The sequence below is a fragment of the Camelus bactrianus genome, chromosome 6 (assembly GCF_048773025.1).
Source record: "Camelus bactrianus isolate YW-2024 breed Bactrian camel chromosome 6, ASM4877302v1, whole genome shotgun sequence".
Taxonomy (NCBI): domain Eukaryota; kingdom Metazoa; phylum Chordata; class Mammalia; order Artiodactyla; family Camelidae; genus Camelus; species Camelus bactrianus.
In genome coordinates this window covers 98,114,412-98,134,577 of record NC_133544.1, presented here as the reverse complement: position 1 = coordinate 98,134,577, position 20,166 = coordinate 98,114,412, and the positions used below count along the sequence as shown (strand labels likewise).

The following is a 20,166-nucleotide window of genomic DNA, read 5'->3' as shown; positions in this document are numbered from 1 at the left end:
ATCCAGCCCTCCATCCGATGCTTCAGCAGAACCCCTATGGGTATCACACCCGTTGCCCCCATGCGGAGCTGGGTTTTCTGTTGCTCTGGGAACCAAGCACCCGCAGGTGTTGTCGCTCAGAACTACCTTGGGAAGAGTACCTATTCCCCTTTTACACGCTGGGAAACAGGCAGGCATGATCTCTGCCTTAGTTCCACTCTCCCAGGTGTTGGGCTGGCGGGGAGCGGGGTGGTACAAGATCAGAGCCCCAGACAGAGCAGACTGCCTGAGTGTTGGTGCACAGTCCCCATCCCTCCTGGGTAAACCACACCCCACCCTAGTGGAACCACCAAGGGTTCACAGTAGTTCCCTGGGTGTGGGAGAGCTATCCTCATGTAAAGGAAAAGCCCAGCTGGGCTAACAAGCTAAGTCACAAATCTAAGTGTGATAAGTGTCGGTTTACTGATCTAAATTCTGCTGGGCTAACTCGTAAATCTGAAGTTTAGTGTCAGTTTACTGGGCTAACAAGCTAACTCGTAAATCCAACCTCAACAGGTGTCAGTAACGTGATCTATTACAAGTTGATAAGCTCCAGTGTACTGATTCCTTGCTTTTTGTTGTTTGAGCCTTACTGGCCAATACCACTTACTTGTAATTAACCCTTTAAAACCTCATGTGCATGTCTTGGAGTTGCTCAGAACTTCGGAGCAGAATCCCCTCTGAGCCCGCCGGCATAATAAATCTGAGTACTCCAACCCTCCCAGTGGTGCTTGTTTCTTGGCTGGCCTGTTGTTTCCATAACACTCAGTTCCAGTGCCCTGCTTGCTAGGGAGATAGGAGTGCTACCGAGTCCAAATTCATTCTCCTCAGTGAAGGACAGGCCAATAAGTTGGGAGACCAGGTGTTGGGGCAAGGAATAGCAAGTCTCTGTAGACCTAGATGGCAAACTAATGTCCTGGAAAACCATCTCCCCAAGTCAGAATTCAGGCTCAATTCCTACGTGCTTGGTTGTTGCAATCTTCCTGGTGTAGGAATTCTTTGTTGTTAGAATCCTTTGTTTTTGCAGCTATATGCCTTGGTCAAATCTCTGTAAACCTCCAACAAAACAAACGTTATTTTCTATTCTGTAATTTGTTATCTTTTTATGAATGAAAAAGTGTTAAATATCCTTAAAAGTCAGAGCCTTCAGAATAGGCTCTCCTGTATATTTCAGGCTCTAAGCAACATTGTTTTACAAGCAAGATGAAGCCTAGGAGACAGAGCATAGGGTTAAAGTCAAATGAAAAGATCTAATATGCAGTCAGATTTGTTGTGTTCTATTACCCGGGCAGAAGCCACTTGAGGATTTAAATCCCTTTAAGTTAAAAATAACTAAAACTTTAAAGGAATTTACATACATAATTGGGAATGTGCATACCATATCTGGAAAATCATCCAAAGGATAGTAAACAGTGGCATCTCCAGGGAGGGCTGGAAGAACAGAGGATAAGTGTAAACTTCTTTCACTTGTGTAGTTTTGTGCTCTGTTTGAATTTTTTTTAACCATTTGCATGTATTTCTTTTTCAGTTAAAAAAAAATGTGTAATGGAGCAAAGGAGTAATTAGCTCAGCAAATACAGCAGCCATGGAATCACTGAGTCATCACTTTTGACTTAAGCCAGGAAGCATTTATTGACTCTCCAATGTGCCCAGTGCTGTTTTAAGACTTCTTTTATTATTATTATTTATTATTATTATTACTATTATTATTATTATTGTTATTTTTATTTTATGAAATAATAACAAGGTAACCCCCACCCCTGCCCATGGCTGGTGGGAAACCAACTGTGTTTTTATTGATTTGTTTTCCAAGGAGTAGAGATGAGTTATAAACTGAACACATCTTCAGGGCAAAACAGGCGGAGTGGTTTTACAGCACTCCAGACAGCTATGAAGGGTTTTAAATAAAGGTGCCCAGAGGCTGAGAGAGAAAGCCTCCAGGGCCCTACAAAAAGCTGCCCAAACTGCCTTCTCAATGGCACTACTGAAGTAGGAAAGAACAAATCTGAATCCATATTTGATCTGTTCCTTTGACTTTAAGAAAACCACGTTAATACGCTCCGGTCTTTTCATGGGTTATGATGTCACAGAGGAGACGGACAGGTCAACAAGGGACCACTCTGCCGTGATCACTGAGCCGGGGAACGGGATGGGCTTCAAGATGTATGACGCAGCCATAGCAGTGCCCGTGCTTCTAGGCAGGTAACCAAAGTCGCCTCGACAAGGTGTCAAATACTTGTGCACACGTCCTAATCACCTGACGTGTATTAAAGAGAAATGGAAACCTATAAAAGTCCAATACCCTTGGTGGGTACACCGTCCAAAGAGCAAAGTCACAGTTTGACAACTGTCCATCCCGTTTCCCTGGGATTCATTCTTGGAGAACCTTAGAAACCACTCCTCTGTCCTTAAGAAGTGCTGCATATTTGTCCTATCTTTGGCTCAGTGATGGAGCATGTTCAAGTGAACTTTAATGTCTGCACAGATTTGACTGTCTTTCTCCAGGTTCACTTGTCCATTCTAAAGACGCCTGAGCTAAGTCCATCCTCCGTAAGTTCTATTCCCTCCAGTGACAGCTCATTGAGCCTGCAATTAAAAGCAAACTGAACAAGACTGTCTATCCTCAGCTAAAAAGTTCACCCACCCTTCACTGCTTTATTAATCTCCTCTCCTGGCTAATTGCAACAGACTAACACCTCCCTCTACCAAGCTCCCCAACTATGTCAGTTTTTCTCCCCAAAGAGAAAGTAAGGTCCATAAATGAGGAATCAACTCCATAGTCACTTCTGAATTCCTAGCATATAGTAATGTTAATAAACAGAACTATGATTATGGATTCTTTCCTTTAAAACATTTCCAGTTATTTGAATGAGACCTTGGAAGAGAGGTGTTTGCCGTCCAGTATCTTGATCCACAAGACTCTGGAGGCCTTTTTCGGAATGGCTGCTCACTGATTCATTCAAACCACAGCTTCTCATTCCAGGAGTAGCTGTGCTTCTCTGCCAGGAGTTTGTGGTCACTCTCAAGCCAGAAGAGCTTTAAACTATATCCTTATTTTGGATTTGTAATTTTTCCCCTCTTCCAACAAAATTGACTTTCCTAACTGTCTTGCCTTGAGGAATTTTTTTTTCCTAGTTCACCCTTTAGTAAACCATGCTTCTCGGAATGGGCTTGGCCTTACATATGATCAGTCATCCAACTCCCAGTGTGAGAGGCTTCGGGCTCACCTCCTGCCCTACTGTCAAGGCAACTGAAACTCAGTACAGGAGCCAACAGGCACCCCAGGGCTTCTAAGGCTCATGTATCACCCAGAATCCCTGCTTTCTGGTTTGTCTTGGCTTCTGAGGATTTCCCCTCACTTTCTTGACAATTAGCTGTGCAGCTTGTAAGATGAAGAAGGAAGGTTTTATTTCTTAATCCGCATTTTAAGAAACCTGTGTAATGAAGGTTTTCACAAGTTTCTACAACCCTCCATTGCCAAGACAGAAAACACACTAGATATTTTCTATGTTTAGCTATCATGTGTATTTTTTCTTTTGTTTTCTTAACTGCAAACAGACATCTTTTAATTAAAAAAAATTAAGGCCCCAAAAAGGATAGAGAAAGGGCATACAAAATTAAAGGGCAAGGACAGAAAAATGATAAGTACTGTACAAGGTTAATATAATACTTACTCTATGGATCAGATCAGCAATTCTCAGTAACAGCTATTTGAAATATGACCATGAGGTAAAAGGTCTCTCTTGTCAGGAGATGGCTAATAGAAAATAGAATTAAATCAACAAACTAAAATTCTAAGTCTGGCTAGGTACAGAAGGCTACCAGCAAAATGTCTCGTCTTCTGGAAAGGAGGGAGGCTCACCAGCTCTTTACTGTGGAGCCTGAGCCCAGGGGAGGTCGGTGAAGTGAGCTCTGTAAGTACCCAATTAGCAAAGTGGGTGATGAATAAAGAGACGTGAGCTTTGATGACAGAGATGATACTACTATTCACTTGTCCTGTAAAGTATGTCTTCACGTTCAGTGATCACTACCTCAGCGTCCTCAGGGATTAAGATTTTAGGAAAATTCACAGCCTGGGCCCAGACCTCCTCTTTGAGCTCGTGACACTGCACTTAGATGTCGCAAGGGGAACTCCAACTCCACCTGCAAAGAGCTGACTTCACGGTTCTCCTCCCATAGCCGTCCTGCCCAGGGCCCCTGGTCGGGGGGCAAGGTCTCTCTGCCTCTCCGAGCTCAGGCCCATCACTCACAGATGTGACTGGACCCCTCCTTCAGGGCCCAGATTTCCTCAGTCACCGAGTCCCACCACCCACACCTGTCCTACCAGGTACTCACTGGCACTAACTCAGCACTGACTCTGTGCTGGGTACCATGCTGCACACTGTGCACACATTATCTCACTGATTCTCCACAGCAGTCCTGGGAGGTCGGTACATCACTGCATTTATTGATTAGATAAATTGTTTCACTTCCTTGAGTCCATTATCCAAAGTGACACGGCTACTGAGCCACAAAACTGGGACTGAAAACCACTTGAAAATTCTACACTCCTACACCTGGCAGCCACCCTAATCTGACTCATCACATCACCTCCTGCTGAGCCTTCTAAATGTTTCTAAGCATTCTACAAGACAAAAGTGATCTAGGAGAGCACCCCTTTCCCCTACTTAAAATCTGTCAATGACTGTCCACTGCCCTTAGGATAAAGCCCCACCGGTCCTGAGCACAGCCCAATGGCCGGGCATCCGCGTTTCGTGCGCGGCCTCGCCGCCTCACCCACCACGCAGCTATACACTGGCTGTGTCCAGGACAGGGATGCTGACTCCGTACAACCCGGGGCTCGTCTCAATCGAACAATGATCACCTTCTTCAGTGTCAACCTTCTTTACTGCTGACTCTCAGAAAAATGTTTTCTCAGGATGAATCAATATCTTTTTCCTTACAACTTCCCGTCATTGATAATGAGCTCCACCCAAAACAAAGAAGACTTAATTCTCAGTCTCCTTATCTGTAAAGTGAGAATAACAAGAAAATATGTGAGGTTTTAAGAGAAATAATATTCATGTGAGGCTGAGGGACAATTCCCAACATACAGTAAGTACTCAATATGTGCTTACTTTTTATTAATAAGAATATAATGCATTCCAGCAACCTTAACTCAATGTTTTATGGCTATGTCCAACAGACAACAGACACACTGTTGGACGAACCTCTTTGAGCGGATCAGCACAAGCATACTGGGAAAGGTAAGCGCTGACTCCTGTTACAGCTGCAGCCACCCAGCACTACGGGGCGGGGGCAGTTTCTCAGACTATTACATGTTGCTTGAGCATTTAATTGTCACTAATGAATAAAGACAGGTGTTCTTTAGTCAAAGCTCCTGAAACATAAATCTTCAAAGATTGATGCAAATTAGATTTCAAGTACAACACTCTCTCTAGAAATTATTTGATAATAGTCTTAGCTCCTCTGCACATCAAAAGGGCATGTTCTTAATATATCTGACTACACCGAAAGTGTTGTTTAAAAGAAATTAAGATGAAGCCATCCTAAATAAGCTCTCAGTATCATCTTCAAAAAGCCCCACCCAAGGGTCTCATTTCTCAATTCCACATAGGTGTTCAGGTAGCTTAACCTGGGTCTTGGTTTCTTATAACATGGGGGTGGGAAGAGTTGTGGAGAGATTTATGTTGCAAATATAAACCTAGGGTAGTTGCTGCATAGAAATCCTAGAAATAAACAAATTGATATATAGTCCTACCCCAAGAAGCTCAGATTTTCCATTTACAACAGCATTAAAAATTAAATGAGAGATACATTTAACAAAAATTTACAAGATTTGTACATTGAATATTTTGAAGTATCACCAAAACATTTTAAAAGATCTACATATATGGAAGACATCTCATGTTGATGGAATGGTAGACAATATTGTTAAAAATGTTAAGACTCCCCAAAGTGATTTACAAATTCAGTGGAATCCCTATCAAAATTCCAGCTGACTTCTTTGCAAAAATTGAAAAACTTATCCCAAAATTCATATGGAAGTGCAAGGGGCCCAGGACAGCCAAAGCAATCTTGAAGAAGCAGAGCAAAGTGGGATGACTCACTTTAAAGTGTACTAAAAATCTATAATACTAAGTCAGTATGTTACTGGCATAAGTTTGGATAAATAAATCTATGAGACACAATAAAATCCCAGGGGGAAAAAACTTACATTTAAACAAAGTTTTCCACAAGGATGCCAACAACACTCCATGGAAAGAATAGTCTATTCAACAAATGGTGCAGGGAAAGCTGGGTATCTGCAGGCAAAAGAATGAATCTGGAATCTGGACCCCCATATTTTATATAACAAATAAAAATTAATTCAAAATGGATCAGAGACAGAAACGTAAAAACTAAACCTATAAACTTTCTAAAAGAAGACACAGTATAAATCTTTGAGGTCCTAGGATAGGCTTTGGTTTCCTAGATACAATACGAAGAGCACAAGTGATAGAAGAAAAAAGCAGATAAACTGGACTTCATCAAAATTAAAACCTTTTTGTTACAGAGGACATCATCAAGAAAGTGAAATGACAGGGGAAGGGGGTATCTCAACTGATAGAGGGCGTGATTAGCAAGAAAAATAAAATAAATCAATACATCTAATTACCTCACCTGTAAAGAAATCGTTTTAATGTTTAAAAGAACTAAAGTGAAAGCACAATCTGCAGAATAGGAGAAAAATTTTACAAAGCATGTATCTAATAAGAGACTAGTATTCAGGATATATAACAAATGCTTACACCTGAAAAATAAAAAGAAAATCGACCCAATTTTTAAAATTTCCAAGGATTTAAAAAAATACAGAAATGGCCAATAAGCATATGAAAAGAAGCTCAGCATCACTAGCCAAATCAAAATGAAAATGAGATCGATTTTTACAACCACCAGGATGGTTATAATCAAAACATGGACAATAACAAGTGTTGTTCAGGAGGCAGAGATACCTCATATGCGGCCAGTGGAAAGGGACAATGGTGCAGCTTCTTTGGAGAAGTCTGTTGTTTCCACAAAATGTTAGAGTTATATGGCTCAGCAATTTCACTCCTACATGTAGAGTCATCCCTTAGTATCCTCGAGGGGTTGGTTTCAGGAACCCCCCATCCTGGATTCCATAATCCAAGGATGTTCGAGTCCCTTTACAATCAGCCATCTGGATCCATGAAGTGGAAACTACAGATATGGCGGGCCAACTGTACAGCCAACAGAATGAAAACATATTATCACAAAAACTTGCACATCAATATTCATGGCAGTATCATTCAGAGTAGCCAAAGGTTACAAACAATATCCATCCATCAATGAACGGATAAACAAAATTACCAAGAATAGTCCCACAAACTTTTGGTCATTGAATCTTTGACAAAGGAGGTGAGAACATACAATGGAATAAAGACAGCCTCTTCAGAAAATGGTGTAGGGAAAACTGGACAGCTGCATGTAAATCAATGAAGTTAGACTACTCCCTCACAGCATACACAAAAATAAATTCAAAATGGCTTAAAGACTTAAACATGTAGACAAGACACTATAAAACTCTTAGAAGAAAACATAGGGAAAACATCTGGCATACATCTCAGCAGTGTTCTCCTAGAGCAGTCTACTCAAGCAATAGAAATACAAGCAAAAATATACAAGTGGGATGTAATTAAACTTACAAGCTTTTTCACAGCAAAGGAAACAGTAAGCAAAACAAAAAGACAACCTATGGAATGAGAGAAAATATTTGCAATAAATGAGACTGACAAGGGCTTAATTCCCAGAATATATAAACAGTTTTAAACTTCATAAGAAAGAAAAACAAACAACTCAATCCAAAAATGGGCAGAAGACCTAAAGAGACTATTCTCCAATGAAGACATACAAATGGCCGATAAGCACATGAAAAAATGCTCAATATCATTATCAGAGAAATGCAAATCAAAACTGCAATCAAATATCACATCTCGCCAGTCCGAATAGTCATCATTCAGAAGTTCACAAACAATAAATGCTGGAGAGTCTGTGGAGAATAGGGAACCCTCCTACACTGTGGTGGGAATGCAGTTTGGTGGAGCCATTGTGGTAAACAGTATAGAGGTTCCTCAAAAGACAAAAAATTGACCTCCCATATGACCCAGCAATCCCACTCCTAGGCACATATCCAGAAGGAACCCTAATTCAAAAACACACCTACACCCCAATATTCACAGCAGCACTATTTACAATAGCAAGACATGGAAACAACCGAAATGTCCACTGACAGATGACTGGATAAAGAGGTTGTAGTATATTTGTAAAATAGACTACTATTCACAATAAAAAAAATAGTAAAATAATGCCATTTGTAGCAACATGAATGGACCTGGAGAATGTCATTCTAAGTGAAGTAACCCAGAAAGACAGAGAAAAATACCATATGAGATCGCTCACATGTGGAATCTAAAAAAAAAACAAAAAAAGAAAAAACAACCAAACAAAAAGATAAACTTATCTACAGAATAGAAACAGACACAGAGACATCGAAACCAAACTATGGTTACCAGAGGGGAGAGGGTGTGGGAAGGAATAAATTGGGAGTTCAAGATTTTCAGATAGTATGTATAGAGTAAACAGCAAGTTTATACTGTATAGAACAGGAGAATATATTTAGTATCTTATAGTAACTTATGTTGAAAAAGAGTATGAAAATTAATACAGGTATGTTTCTATATAAATGAAGTGTTGTGCTGTACACAAGAAACTGATGCAACATTATAAACTGACTAGAATTCAATGAAAATATTTTTAAATAGACAAAAACGAAAAAAAGGAAAAAGATATTATCAAATCAAAAGAAAAAATTACTTATTGAGGCTACAACATGGATGGACCTTGAAAGTTTATACTAAAATAAGCCACACACAAAAGGGCAAATAGTGCCCTTTTAGGTGAAATGCTCTAAGCGTTTATTGTACTATTCCAGTACATTTTCTGGAGGTTTGAATTCTATCAAAATCAAAATAAAATGTATTATTCATTAAAAACATAAAATGATTCCTCACAGGAGGGCTTTAATTATTAAATGCAGAAATGCATGTAAAGCTCCTGGAACAACAATTTGCATGTCCACAGAGAGTCACTGTTGTCACTGCCTCTCAGAGGGTGGTGCCAGCGCCGATGAGGGCTGCCTCCACTCGCTCCCCTGCAGAGAGGAGTGAGGGCCTGGGCTCTGACAGGAAGGGTGACCATGAACATGGGTTAGACAGAGCCACTCCCCAGACTCTGCGTTACCCAGCTTTCTTAAACAAACTGCTCCATCTAACATAAACACGCTACAGGGATGGATCTTACAACACAGGGAATATAGCCAATGTTATACAATAACTATAAATGGAACATAAAAATAAAAATTGTGCAACTATTGTACACCTGAAACTTATATCATATTGTAAATCAGCTATACCTTTATAAAAAATTAAAAAATATTTTAAAAATTTTATCACTTTAGTATTCAATTCGGTTTTTAAGTAACTACTAAACAGCTTAGAAAGTATAAAATATTTAAGTGTGATAAGTTTGTTTACATATTTATTTACTTTCAGCCTCCTGCTAAAAGAGAAATTAAACAATTTTTTTAAACACAGCTTAACAACCATAACAACAAAAAGACAAAAGTGAGAGTGAAGACAAAATGGAGATTGAATAATTAAATGAAACCAGGGGAAGGTAAAGTCATAAAAATGAATGCCATGAAGTTAGGGTAAGTGTTAAAGGCCGACTACAAATTCAGCTGTAAGATTCTTGGCAGCTAAAGCAAAAAGGAAAAGATGATGTGATGGGTGGTAGAGCTCAGTGGTAGAGCGTGTGCTTAGCGTGCACGGGGTCCTGGGTTCAAGTGCCAGGGCCTCCACGAACACATAAATACACCTAATTACCTACCCCCAAAAGAGCCCCAAAGAAAAGAAAAAGAGAAATTTGTTTCCTAAAAAAAACCTGATATTAAATTTAGATTAAAAACATGAAAAAAAAAGTAAAATAGAAAAGATGAGTGACACAAGCGATAATGCCCGTGAGATCAATCTGCAGTGGCTGCTGGCACGTCCCCATGTCCCACGTGGGAAAATCTGAAACATCCTTCTCACCACTCAGAGTCATCCTCAGCCCACACCACCCATCCCACTGTTAAATGCAGGAGCACGGGTAGGGCCCGGCCTTTGCTCTCTCTGTGTCATCACAGTGAGACAGGATGGAAGGGGGCAGAGCACAGCCATTCAAGGAAGGCCACAACAATTAACATCAAAATGGTGAAGGATTCAATCCCCAATAGGCCTTGAGGCTCAGGATGAAGAGATTTAACGTCTAGCAGAGCTTGAGCTTCATTATACACACATTGTAATAGTAACATGGTGAATAACATGCCCCAATGCACCATGGCCATCCCAAGGCTAGCCACAAAAGGTCACAGGGTGGGAAATGGCCAACTCCCTGGGAATCCCAGCCCCTTGCCCTTAGGCTGCTCAGTCTACTTATTAGCATATGAAACAACCAAGCCCAAGAAAACGAGCAACACAGCGCCACCTCAACACAGCGCCACCTCGCGGTCACCACTCTCTCTCCCTCTTCCGAGAAGGCCAACACTCTGTCTGTGGAGTGTATACCTACTTTTAATCTGAGCACCCGAACCCCACAACTCGTGGCCTTTCTCTTGCCTTTCAATGTGTCTCTGTGAATAAATCTACCATTACTCAACAGTGGCTTGCTCTTGAAATCTTTCCTGCATGAAGCCAAGGACCCACGTCTGGTGGGGCACATTCCAGGGGCTCAACCAAAGCCTGGGACACAGCCCTTCTCATGCCCCACATCTGTTTTCTTGTATCAACAGGACTGGGATATGAAGGGTGTTCTGAGGCCCCAGCTAAGGGAAAGAAGCAGCCCCCAGGGCTCAAAATGGCGGGCAGCCCCTCCCCCAGCAGGTGTCCTGAGGTCGGCTCTGTTCTCTGTGTTTCCCTGTTGTGCTGACACCCTAGCCAGACAGCGTTCTCCTAGGCCTATCCCCACAAAACCCTTCTCTCCAAAATACAAGCACATCATGTCACAGTCCTCTTATTCAACCAGGAAGTTTTCAGCGCAATTTTTCATTCCCTAGTAAAGAATCTATCTGTCCTCCCTCCCATCCCACCATTTCTTTTTTGTGAGAACTCTGTACTCCTCACATACCATCCTGAACGCAGCTGCCTTGCTAGCTGGGACCGAGATGCTTCAGTCTCACACAGCCTGTGTCCTTTCACTTTCCCCTTTCTACTTTAAAAAGCCTTTCCTTAGTCTCCCACCCCTCTGATTCTGAACTTCACAAAGTGCTGAGGTTGCAGTCACTGTGTGCATAACTCCCAGGTTTTGACTAGATTTCCTTCGCAAGATCTTCACTAAGGAGCTGCATCAAGAAGTTTAAAGAGGCTCTTCTTACATCTGAGCTGAGGAGCCTGCATAAAATTTAAATGGCTTTGAAGAGAGAGTTAACCAGGGACAGAGAGGCCGCAGGTCCTAGTCAACAGTGTCATGAGGCAAAATGTTCTTCAAAGGCTCAGAGTGGCTTCTGAACATGGAGTCGGCAGGGAGGAGATGCCAGGCAGTGAGTGGGGTGAGTGACACTGGGTACGCTTCCCCAGCTGGGGAAGAATTGGATTTTCTTCTAGTTTTCCAAACAATTTCTGACTACCTTTTTCTCTTATTGTCACATACCATTTCCTACGAATTAAGAAAAATCAATGTCAGTCACTTGCACCACTTGGTAGAAGCTACACGATGCCATTCACAGGGCTGGGATATAACAGCCACACCAGTCTAGGTTGAAAGACCAGTGGGGCTATTTCCAAAGTAATCACGGGCATGCAACAAACTCCCCAGCTTCAATTACCTCATCTCAAATGTGAGGCCAATAAAACTACCAAGCAAAGTGCGTTATGATAATGGCCAAAATCTGTTTACTAGGTAAGTGCCCGTAAGAGCTGCCGCTGAATGGGGAATGAGTATGATCAACGAGGCCAAGTCAACCTGGTCACACGCGCCCTGCCTTCCTGCGTTGGTGCAGGACCGGAGTTTGTTTAGCTGAGATGAACGCCCCCAGAGCAGCCCCGAAGGGAAAGCTCCCAGCTCTGCGTGGCGAGGCGTGTTCCTTTCCTTCTCAGAGCTGATCACAGTTTGCAGTCGTCTGTTTTTACATTTATCCCCTTAGTACCTGCCTCCCCTCCGGAGTTTTGCTTAAGCAGCACAGGTCCAGGTTTGTGTTGCTGCCTACTGGATATTCTGGGCTGGGAGACAGGCGACCCCACGTCTGGCTCTGGGGCTGAACGGAGAGGGCAGAAGGCCCAGGGGCCCATGCTGAACCGAGGCCCCAGCACCCAAAATTATGGTCTGACTTTGGGCAAATTACACAGTCTTCTTTACCCTGAGATTCCTCATCTGTCCATGAAAATAACTGCCCATGGCGTATAGAGTTTCCAGGATTAAAGGAAATCACCAAATTCACAACCTATTCAAGGGGCTACCAGTGTATCCTCAACAGGCAGATGCTACCTTTACGGCTGTGACACACGCTAAGCGGGGCGGACAGACACAGTGAACACTGCTAAGTGCCTGTTTGTTATGTGTTTCATGAGTGTTATAATACTGTTTACAACTTACAACAAACCCAGGAAGAAACGAATATTATAATGCACATTTCACAGATTCACCAACAGGTTAAGGGAGGTTACACTCTAGTCCAAGGCCCTTTGGTGAGGAAATGGCGATTTAAACCTGTATCTGAGCCCAGGCCTGGGCTACATCTCTCTCCAATCCACCTGCCCAATACACAAGTTTGCACAGGCCAGCTCTTAAATGCAATGTGTGCCACCGTTTGTCAATGTTTGTTAGTTACCATAAACTGCTCTCAGAAACCGCTACAGAAAAGACAGGTGGACCCACATCCCTGCCAACAAAGTAGAAGAATTCTGCCTTGCCTTCTCCTGTAATGTGCAGAAATCCTTCCCTACACCACCAAATTCAAATGTATGCTTCATCCGTGTTTATGTTTGCACACGAAATATTAAAGTAGAAGGTACCTGCAATAATTCTATCTCGGTTCCTTTCCAATTTTCCAGATTATCCACAATCAGTCTGTGAATGAAAATACTACAATATGAATGAAAATACTGCAACCATGTCAGTAAACAAATAATGCTGAAACCAAGTCATCAGTGGCTTCCGCCATCACCCAGCGAGGACAGGCCTGAAGACCAGCCTCTACAGCCACTCACAACAGTGCCCTCTGAACAGAATGAGAATAAGACAAGACAGGATACTTGCCCTAGATAGCTAGGTGCTTGTCTAAAGAATGAATCCAGTGAGCCCAAATGATACATAGAAAATCACTAAACTCTTTAACTTGACATACCTGGCTTTCTTTAGATAAAAAACAATGTTTTATTGTTCCAACTACCTGGTCTTTGTTGTAGAGCTCCTATATATCCTAGCTCCTCCCCAACCTCTTCGGAGAAGTCCCTCAGAGAGATCTGAGAGGCTGTCATCCCGGCTCGAGTCCTCCCGCCAAATAAACATAACTCTTAACTTTTAGGCTGCACATGTATTTCAGTCAACAGTTTTGGACACCATGAAGGGACCCAGAGCAGACTTTCTCCACCTGAACTCTCCGAGTATCAGGAGCCTTGGTACCAGCAGTGGCCCTTTGTGCCCATCCACCTCCTCGGGGAGTCCAGATGAATTTGGGTAAGTCTATCTAGTTTTTCGGATCTCCCATATTGGGTGATAATCCTGAGTTTTATTTGGTGGTGTATCCAGGTACCTGGCTCTCCAGTTGAAAGATACTGGGGGGGGGAATAACCCACCCAGTGGAGACATAGTGGGTGGGGCCTTGTTGAAAGATAACTGGAAACACCCATCTTTAGTAGACGTCCAAGGTGGGGCTGGTTGAAAGATACCAGGAAAATTCCCAGTGGAGATATCCAGAGTGGGTCCATGTTGAAAGACACTGGGGTCAGGACTGAGTGGTTAGGTAAGAGGCTGGTCTAATGTTTTCCTCAATTTGGTTACCTCCATTGAATTTTTCAGAATAAAAGTAAAACTCTTATGAGGAACCTTTCAACTCCAAAAATGGGACCCCCTTCCTGGCTGGTAACAGTTTTCTCGGATGACTGAGAAACTTGCAGGAGTGGTATAGGCAAAGACTTCATGCCATAGAGTTGTCCCTGTGGGAAAACCTACTAGCAATTTTATTCTGACAACCCTACCTTAGAATGGGGAATAGAACTTTCAAAAAAAAAAAAATAAAAAAAGAACGAAAGGAAGAAAGAAAAGGAAAAAAAGATAAAGAAATGACAGATTGCCAGCCTCCAGCTAATACCCCAGCCAGTTTTATATACATACAAAACTTACAATTTTAATTGGGAATTAAAAAAAAATCTCCCTCTTAAAGTAACTAACCAGGCCTGATAAAAACATTTCTTGGAATTCTGGACTTATAAAAACCAAAACCCTTTTAGGGGGAACTTGGATTTCTCTTCCTGTGTCCTTGAAATATAAACGTTTTATCTTTCGCTGGGTGTTTTATGTGTGTGTATGTATGTATATATTTGTTTCCTTTTTGTTTTTAATGGAAAATTTGGACTCTGCCATGCAAAAGGTACAAGTATTGTGTACATATGGTGACCACACAAATAAATTGGGATTCTCAACAATCCTTTGTACCAATTTTCAGGCATTTTGCCATCTTAACCTTTGTTGCATCAGTCTGGACCATGAACTGCTTTACCTTTTGGAGAATAAACTTTTGAATTTTATTTAGGCAGCCCCCCTACTCTCATTTGGAAAAGCCTCTTCATCTTATTCGTTTAAAATCAATATATATATATATATTGATGGCCATATGATGGATCCCTTAATTTGGAAAACTTTTAAATTGGTGAAAGTTGAAAGAGCTCTCATTATAAACAGCCGTTTTATTGGTACCTATTAAAATCAAGTTTAAAGGTAGAAAATATATCTAATGGTTAATCTAAGAACTTATTTTACAAAAACTGGTTTAAAAAGCAACATTTATGTTTTTCCTTTCCCATTAATGCTTTTAGAGATGTTAATAAAATCTTAGAATTATTAATGTTAATTAGGTTGAGTAACTGGAAAAAAGAATGTAAAAATTTCGAAAGAATTTTTTCTTAACAGAAAAAAAAAAAAAAGATAAGGGGATTATCCAAAATGGGTAAATTTTTTTGATGGTTATTTTGAATGAGATAAATAAAATGGACATTTTTGGATTTAGAGACAAGGTTTTGATACTACACTACGTAAAGTTAAAAAAAATGGCCAAAGAAAATCACCTACTGCCCCCCAAAAGTAAAGTTCAAAGAAGTCCGTTTTATTTGCCCCAGTTTAAAATGTATGTATTTATAGGGATAGATACATATAATATATGTAGACTGTGATATTTGATCAATGAATGGGGCAACAGACCAATTAATCAAATTAAAAGTTGAGAAGGGCCTAAGTTCTTTGGCTCAAACTTGGGGATCCCAGAGACTTTTCTATAAATTTAGATACAGTAAAAAAAAGAAAAGAAAAGAAAAGAAGAAAAAGGCTTCTGGTATTCCTTCTAGAAATAAAAATTATTGATTAAACCTAATAAATATTAAAATTAAAGGTATAAGTGTTAATAAAATTGAGATAAAAGTTTGTAAAATTGGTATGTTTAAATGGGCTTTATATAAACTTTTTGCTTAATTATGTTGTGGGAAAGATGTGTTTCAATGGAAAAACGCTTCCCCTTCTTGGTATTACAAGGCTGGGCACATTTCTGTCCCTCAGAAAATATTAATTGAACAAAATAAAGGAAACCAATAGAGTTACATGAGCCGTCCAATATAATGTAAAACTAAAAATTAATATTCAGTTGCTAATAGAAAAATATAATAAGAGGTTTACCCTGGGTTTAACTTATAACTCAAGGAAAAGAGACCTTACTAAATGCCTTATGCAAGCTTTGGAAGACAAGATAAATTGAACCTTAAAGTTTTAAAACATGGAATTCTTTGTTTACAGCTCTTCTCACTGATCCAAAAAAGCCAAATAAGGAGATACAATTGGTCCTGCGTGACAGAGCAGTTCTCTGGGGAACTGGAAGTGTCTGTCATTGTCTTGCAGATCAGAAATGTATATACAGCAAACAGTGACCTAGGACTGAGCCTAATTAGCTCAATGAGAGAAAACTTAAGGCCAAAGAAATTTTTGGCATTTTAGAACCCAGAACTCTGATGGGTCCGTCAGATTTTGTCAAGAAATCTTAAATGTCTTTTTCATAAATAGTAAGCCTTAGTGATTTGAGCAAGCAAATTAAGTTTACTCCAACTATTGTTATACCTATCTTATAAGTAAGTTTTAAAGTGAAGCTATGAGATCTCTAGCTTTGGTCTGTTTATAAGCCTGAGTACACATTATAGATGTGAGACATTTCTACAGCTAAAAAAAAAAAAAAAACAAAAAAAACACAAAGTCAAAGAGCACTGCTTAATTGATGTAAAAAGTAATAGCTTACAAATTAAGTATTTTTAAAATAAAAACTGACTAAGTTGATCTTCAGGTTCACGTGAACTGGAAAATATTCAATATTAAGATAACACTTGGTATTGTTTAGTTTAAGTATGTTCTAATTAATATAGACATTTTTAATTCATCAATATTAAGTATAATACTTTTACTGTACCTAGGATTAATGAAAGTCAAATAAGATCCTGTTATATATGTTACAGATTTGTCAAAAAAAATAATAGTAATGTGGTGTGATAAAATTTGAAGTAAATTAAATGCAAATCAGATGAGAGTTTTGGGTAAATTTTTTAAAATATATATTTAAAATGTATGCTTAAGATAATCTCTAAATGTTTGGTATCTAAATTCTAGAGTTGTGCTAAATTAAGTTAAATGATAGGATTTTATTTAATAGCTATACCATTTTCAGATAAAATAAGATAGAAATATGAATTACTTAACATATGACTTCCTCTTACAGAGAAACTAAAGGTGTTTAGAAATATTAATAAATGCTTGGTGCCACTCTGAAATAGTCTCTATTATTAAGGGAAAGATCTCAGTATCCTAGGAAGGAAAGATAAATGTGTAAAGGAAGATATAAGGAATGGAAGTATATTTTGTTACTGAAAAATAGTGACTTTGTCCTGAATCTGGTTACTTCTGAATGGAAGAAAAAATAAGGGACACACTAATACGAGTATAGAAAGCTAGGGAAGGCTTGTGGAAGAGGAACACTGAGGAAAGAGTTTTGTACGTGGTTAGAATTGGCTAAGTTTAGAATCAATTTGGGCAAAGTAAATGAATCTTAGAAGTAAGCTGGTACAAGACTAGATTTGGTTTTCTCTCTGTTAAGGGGACAAAATTTTCTTAAAATATTAATCCACCTTCAGTAACAAATTGTAAAACTTCTTATGCGACTTAAGTGATCTGTTGTGCCTTTACCTTTGAAATATTTTCTTGTTAATGAGTAAGTACTACTTTACAGTGATCTATACGTTTATCTGACCAAGTGTTTTGAAAACTTTTAACAAGCTCCCCAAATATCAATTTCTCATTAAAATTCTTTTGGTCTCCAGTTAACTATGGGATGCTACAAAGGGTCCCTGAAACATCTCAAAGAGAGATTTTAAAGTAGTAAGTTTCATTTGGCATGTTAACTAACATGGGAAGTATTGTCAAATGAATAATAAATCTTCCTAGGTTATATTGTATGAGAAAATATTATTAATATAGATATTCTAGAAATTATATGGACTCCCTAACATTCTGGTATATCTGAAATGTTACCAGTCATAATTCTGGTTATTGTGACCAGGTTTCTTTATAGATTACAGTGTAATGTTGTTTAACCATGCTGTTAATTCTGTTGTCATTTATAGGCAGGTAATTGTTTTCTTCTGATGATTTTGCAAAATACTCTCTCTTCAAGGAGATTTACTGATTTCTAATAAATTTCAAACTATAGCACTGAAATAAACTGGGTAAGAAATTTTAAAGTTCTAATGAAAACTCTGATTAAAAGAATTAGTTACGTGGGACTGAGTAAACTGATGAATATGGTTACAATTTTTGATTTTGTCTGAAATACTACTGGCTTTTAACCTGTTTACCAGACATAAAGAAACTCTTCTCCTTAAACTAGTTATGACTCACATCAATTTGATAAATTATACCTATGTAAGCAGACTTAGAACAGTTATCTTTTCTCTCTATCTGATCTCTCAAGAGACTAAAATCTTTAAGGTCCCCAGTGGCTCTATGAGATAAATTAGGAAGATCGTCTCCTAACAGGTATAGGAACCTCAAGGTATTTTAAGGACTTCAAAAAGAAAAGAATTTACCTAAATCTGTTAGGCAGAAATCTATGACAAGCCCTTGACGGGGCTTTCCTGGCCTTAGCAAACTTTATTAACATTCTAGCTTAAAAGTCTTTATTAAAAGTTCCAACAAAGCCAATTTAAAAGAGCCTATATGATCAAATAATCAGACTTAACTTGTAAACAAATTCACCTTGATTTGACTATATTTGATAAAAATGAGGGAACTTTAGAGAGAAAAAGATTATATTTTAGTGGATATTAAATTCTCGTTTTGTTAATTGAGGTCTATATTTAGTAAGACACTTCCCAGATCATTCCTTGCTGTCATGTTACATTGCTGCAAAGTTTAATTGAATTATTAAAAGGACACTGTATGTTTCTTTCTGAAGCTTAGTAATATATCCTTGGGTAAAGATTCAATGCCCCATGACATGCGGCCAGGGGATTATACATACTGGAACAGGCATGACTTAAAAAACTGTCTCCAACATGAATGGAAGGACTCTATCAGGTACTCTTAACTAGACCATACACAGCAAAGCTGAAGGAAACTGACTTTCAGATTCATTTCCAATCAGAAAGAGCCCCTGCAGTGCACTGGCCTATAGAGCACTGCTCACCTTAAACAAGGCCCAAATGGAGAAAAAGCTACCAGGCCAGGATGAGAAGACGACGACATATGAGGTAGACAGCTGACCCAAGACACCAGACCAGGCCTGTATACCAATTACTTTGATAATTTCTCCTACCTTTGATTATGAACTACTCCAATTGTTAAGTTTATGGTAAATTACCTATGTCTAGTACTTCTGTGTTACCTTGGTGGGTTTCCCTACTCCAAGGCTCTAACTAGATAGCCCTCAGAAACGTTATTCTAAAAAGGAAATTATAGTTCTGTTTAGGCCACTGTTGAACTTACAAGGTGGGAGACCTCACCTGGCCAATTAATACCTGCTCGAAGCCTGACCATAAATACGAACTTTCTCGTAAGATCACTTAAACTCAGTCAGAAACACAAGAAAAATTTTAACCCAAAAATACAACTTCTTGACTATTAAATTCTTAATCGTGACTTTATTAACGTTACTAGCTCTATTACTTATATCCTGTCTATTTTATAAGATTGTTTTCTCTTACATTTCCCAAAGTGTAGCTAGGCCTACAACAAGATTGATGATGGCAAATCATATTGAAGAAATACATAAAATTTATAACCCTGCATAAAATAATTATAACAGTGTGATTCTAGGTATGGGAATGAGCAACGAATGGTAAACATTTCCTGGATCAAAACAGACTAGTAAGACAGGCCATCCAGAGAACTTTTAGTATCAACAGGGCCTGATAAAAACACCTAACACCTTGAATGGCAGGTCAGAAGTTTCTTCAACCTGAACTAGGAATGAGACTTCATAGCACCCTGGGACAAAATTGGTCATGAAATGTCTCTCAAAATATTGGTCGAATTTAGGACCAAGGGGGAGCACTGTGAATGAAAATACTACAATGTGAATGAAAATACGGCAACCATGTCAGTAAACAAAGAATGCTGAAACCAAGTCATCAGCAGCTGCCACCATCTCCCAGGGAGGACAGGCCTGTGCATCCAGCACCCTGCTCAGAGGCTCTTCCTCCCCTGCTCAGCCTAGGCAGCCACTCAGAATGGTGCCCTCTGAGGGGACTCAGAATAAGAAAGGACAGAATACTGGCCCTAGATAACTAGGTGCTTGTAAAAGGAATG

At 39.5% G+C, this 20,166-nt stretch overlaps 1 protein-coding gene across 7 annotated transcripts in view; it reads right to left on the bottom strand.

The window, feature by feature from the left end:
• Positions 1-20,166, bottom strand: part of LOC141578001 (uncharacterized) — a 147,862-nt gene that overhangs the window by 62,475 nt on the left and 65,221 nt on the right. The window contains exons 22-25 of one of the 7 annotated variants that reach the window (XM_074366454.1): positions 7,014-7,259; positions 6,236-6,323; positions 4,883-5,026; positions 629-3,775 (exon numbers count right to left, since the gene is read on the bottom strand). The exons of the other annotated variants lie outside the window; for them this stretch is intronic. The gene's annotated coding sequence lies outside the window, so the exon portion shown is untranslated. The remainder of the gene's footprint in view (positions 1-628; positions 3,776-4,882; positions 5,027-6,235; positions 6,324-7,013; positions 7,260-20,166) is intronic. 7 annotated transcript variants of the gene reach the window in all.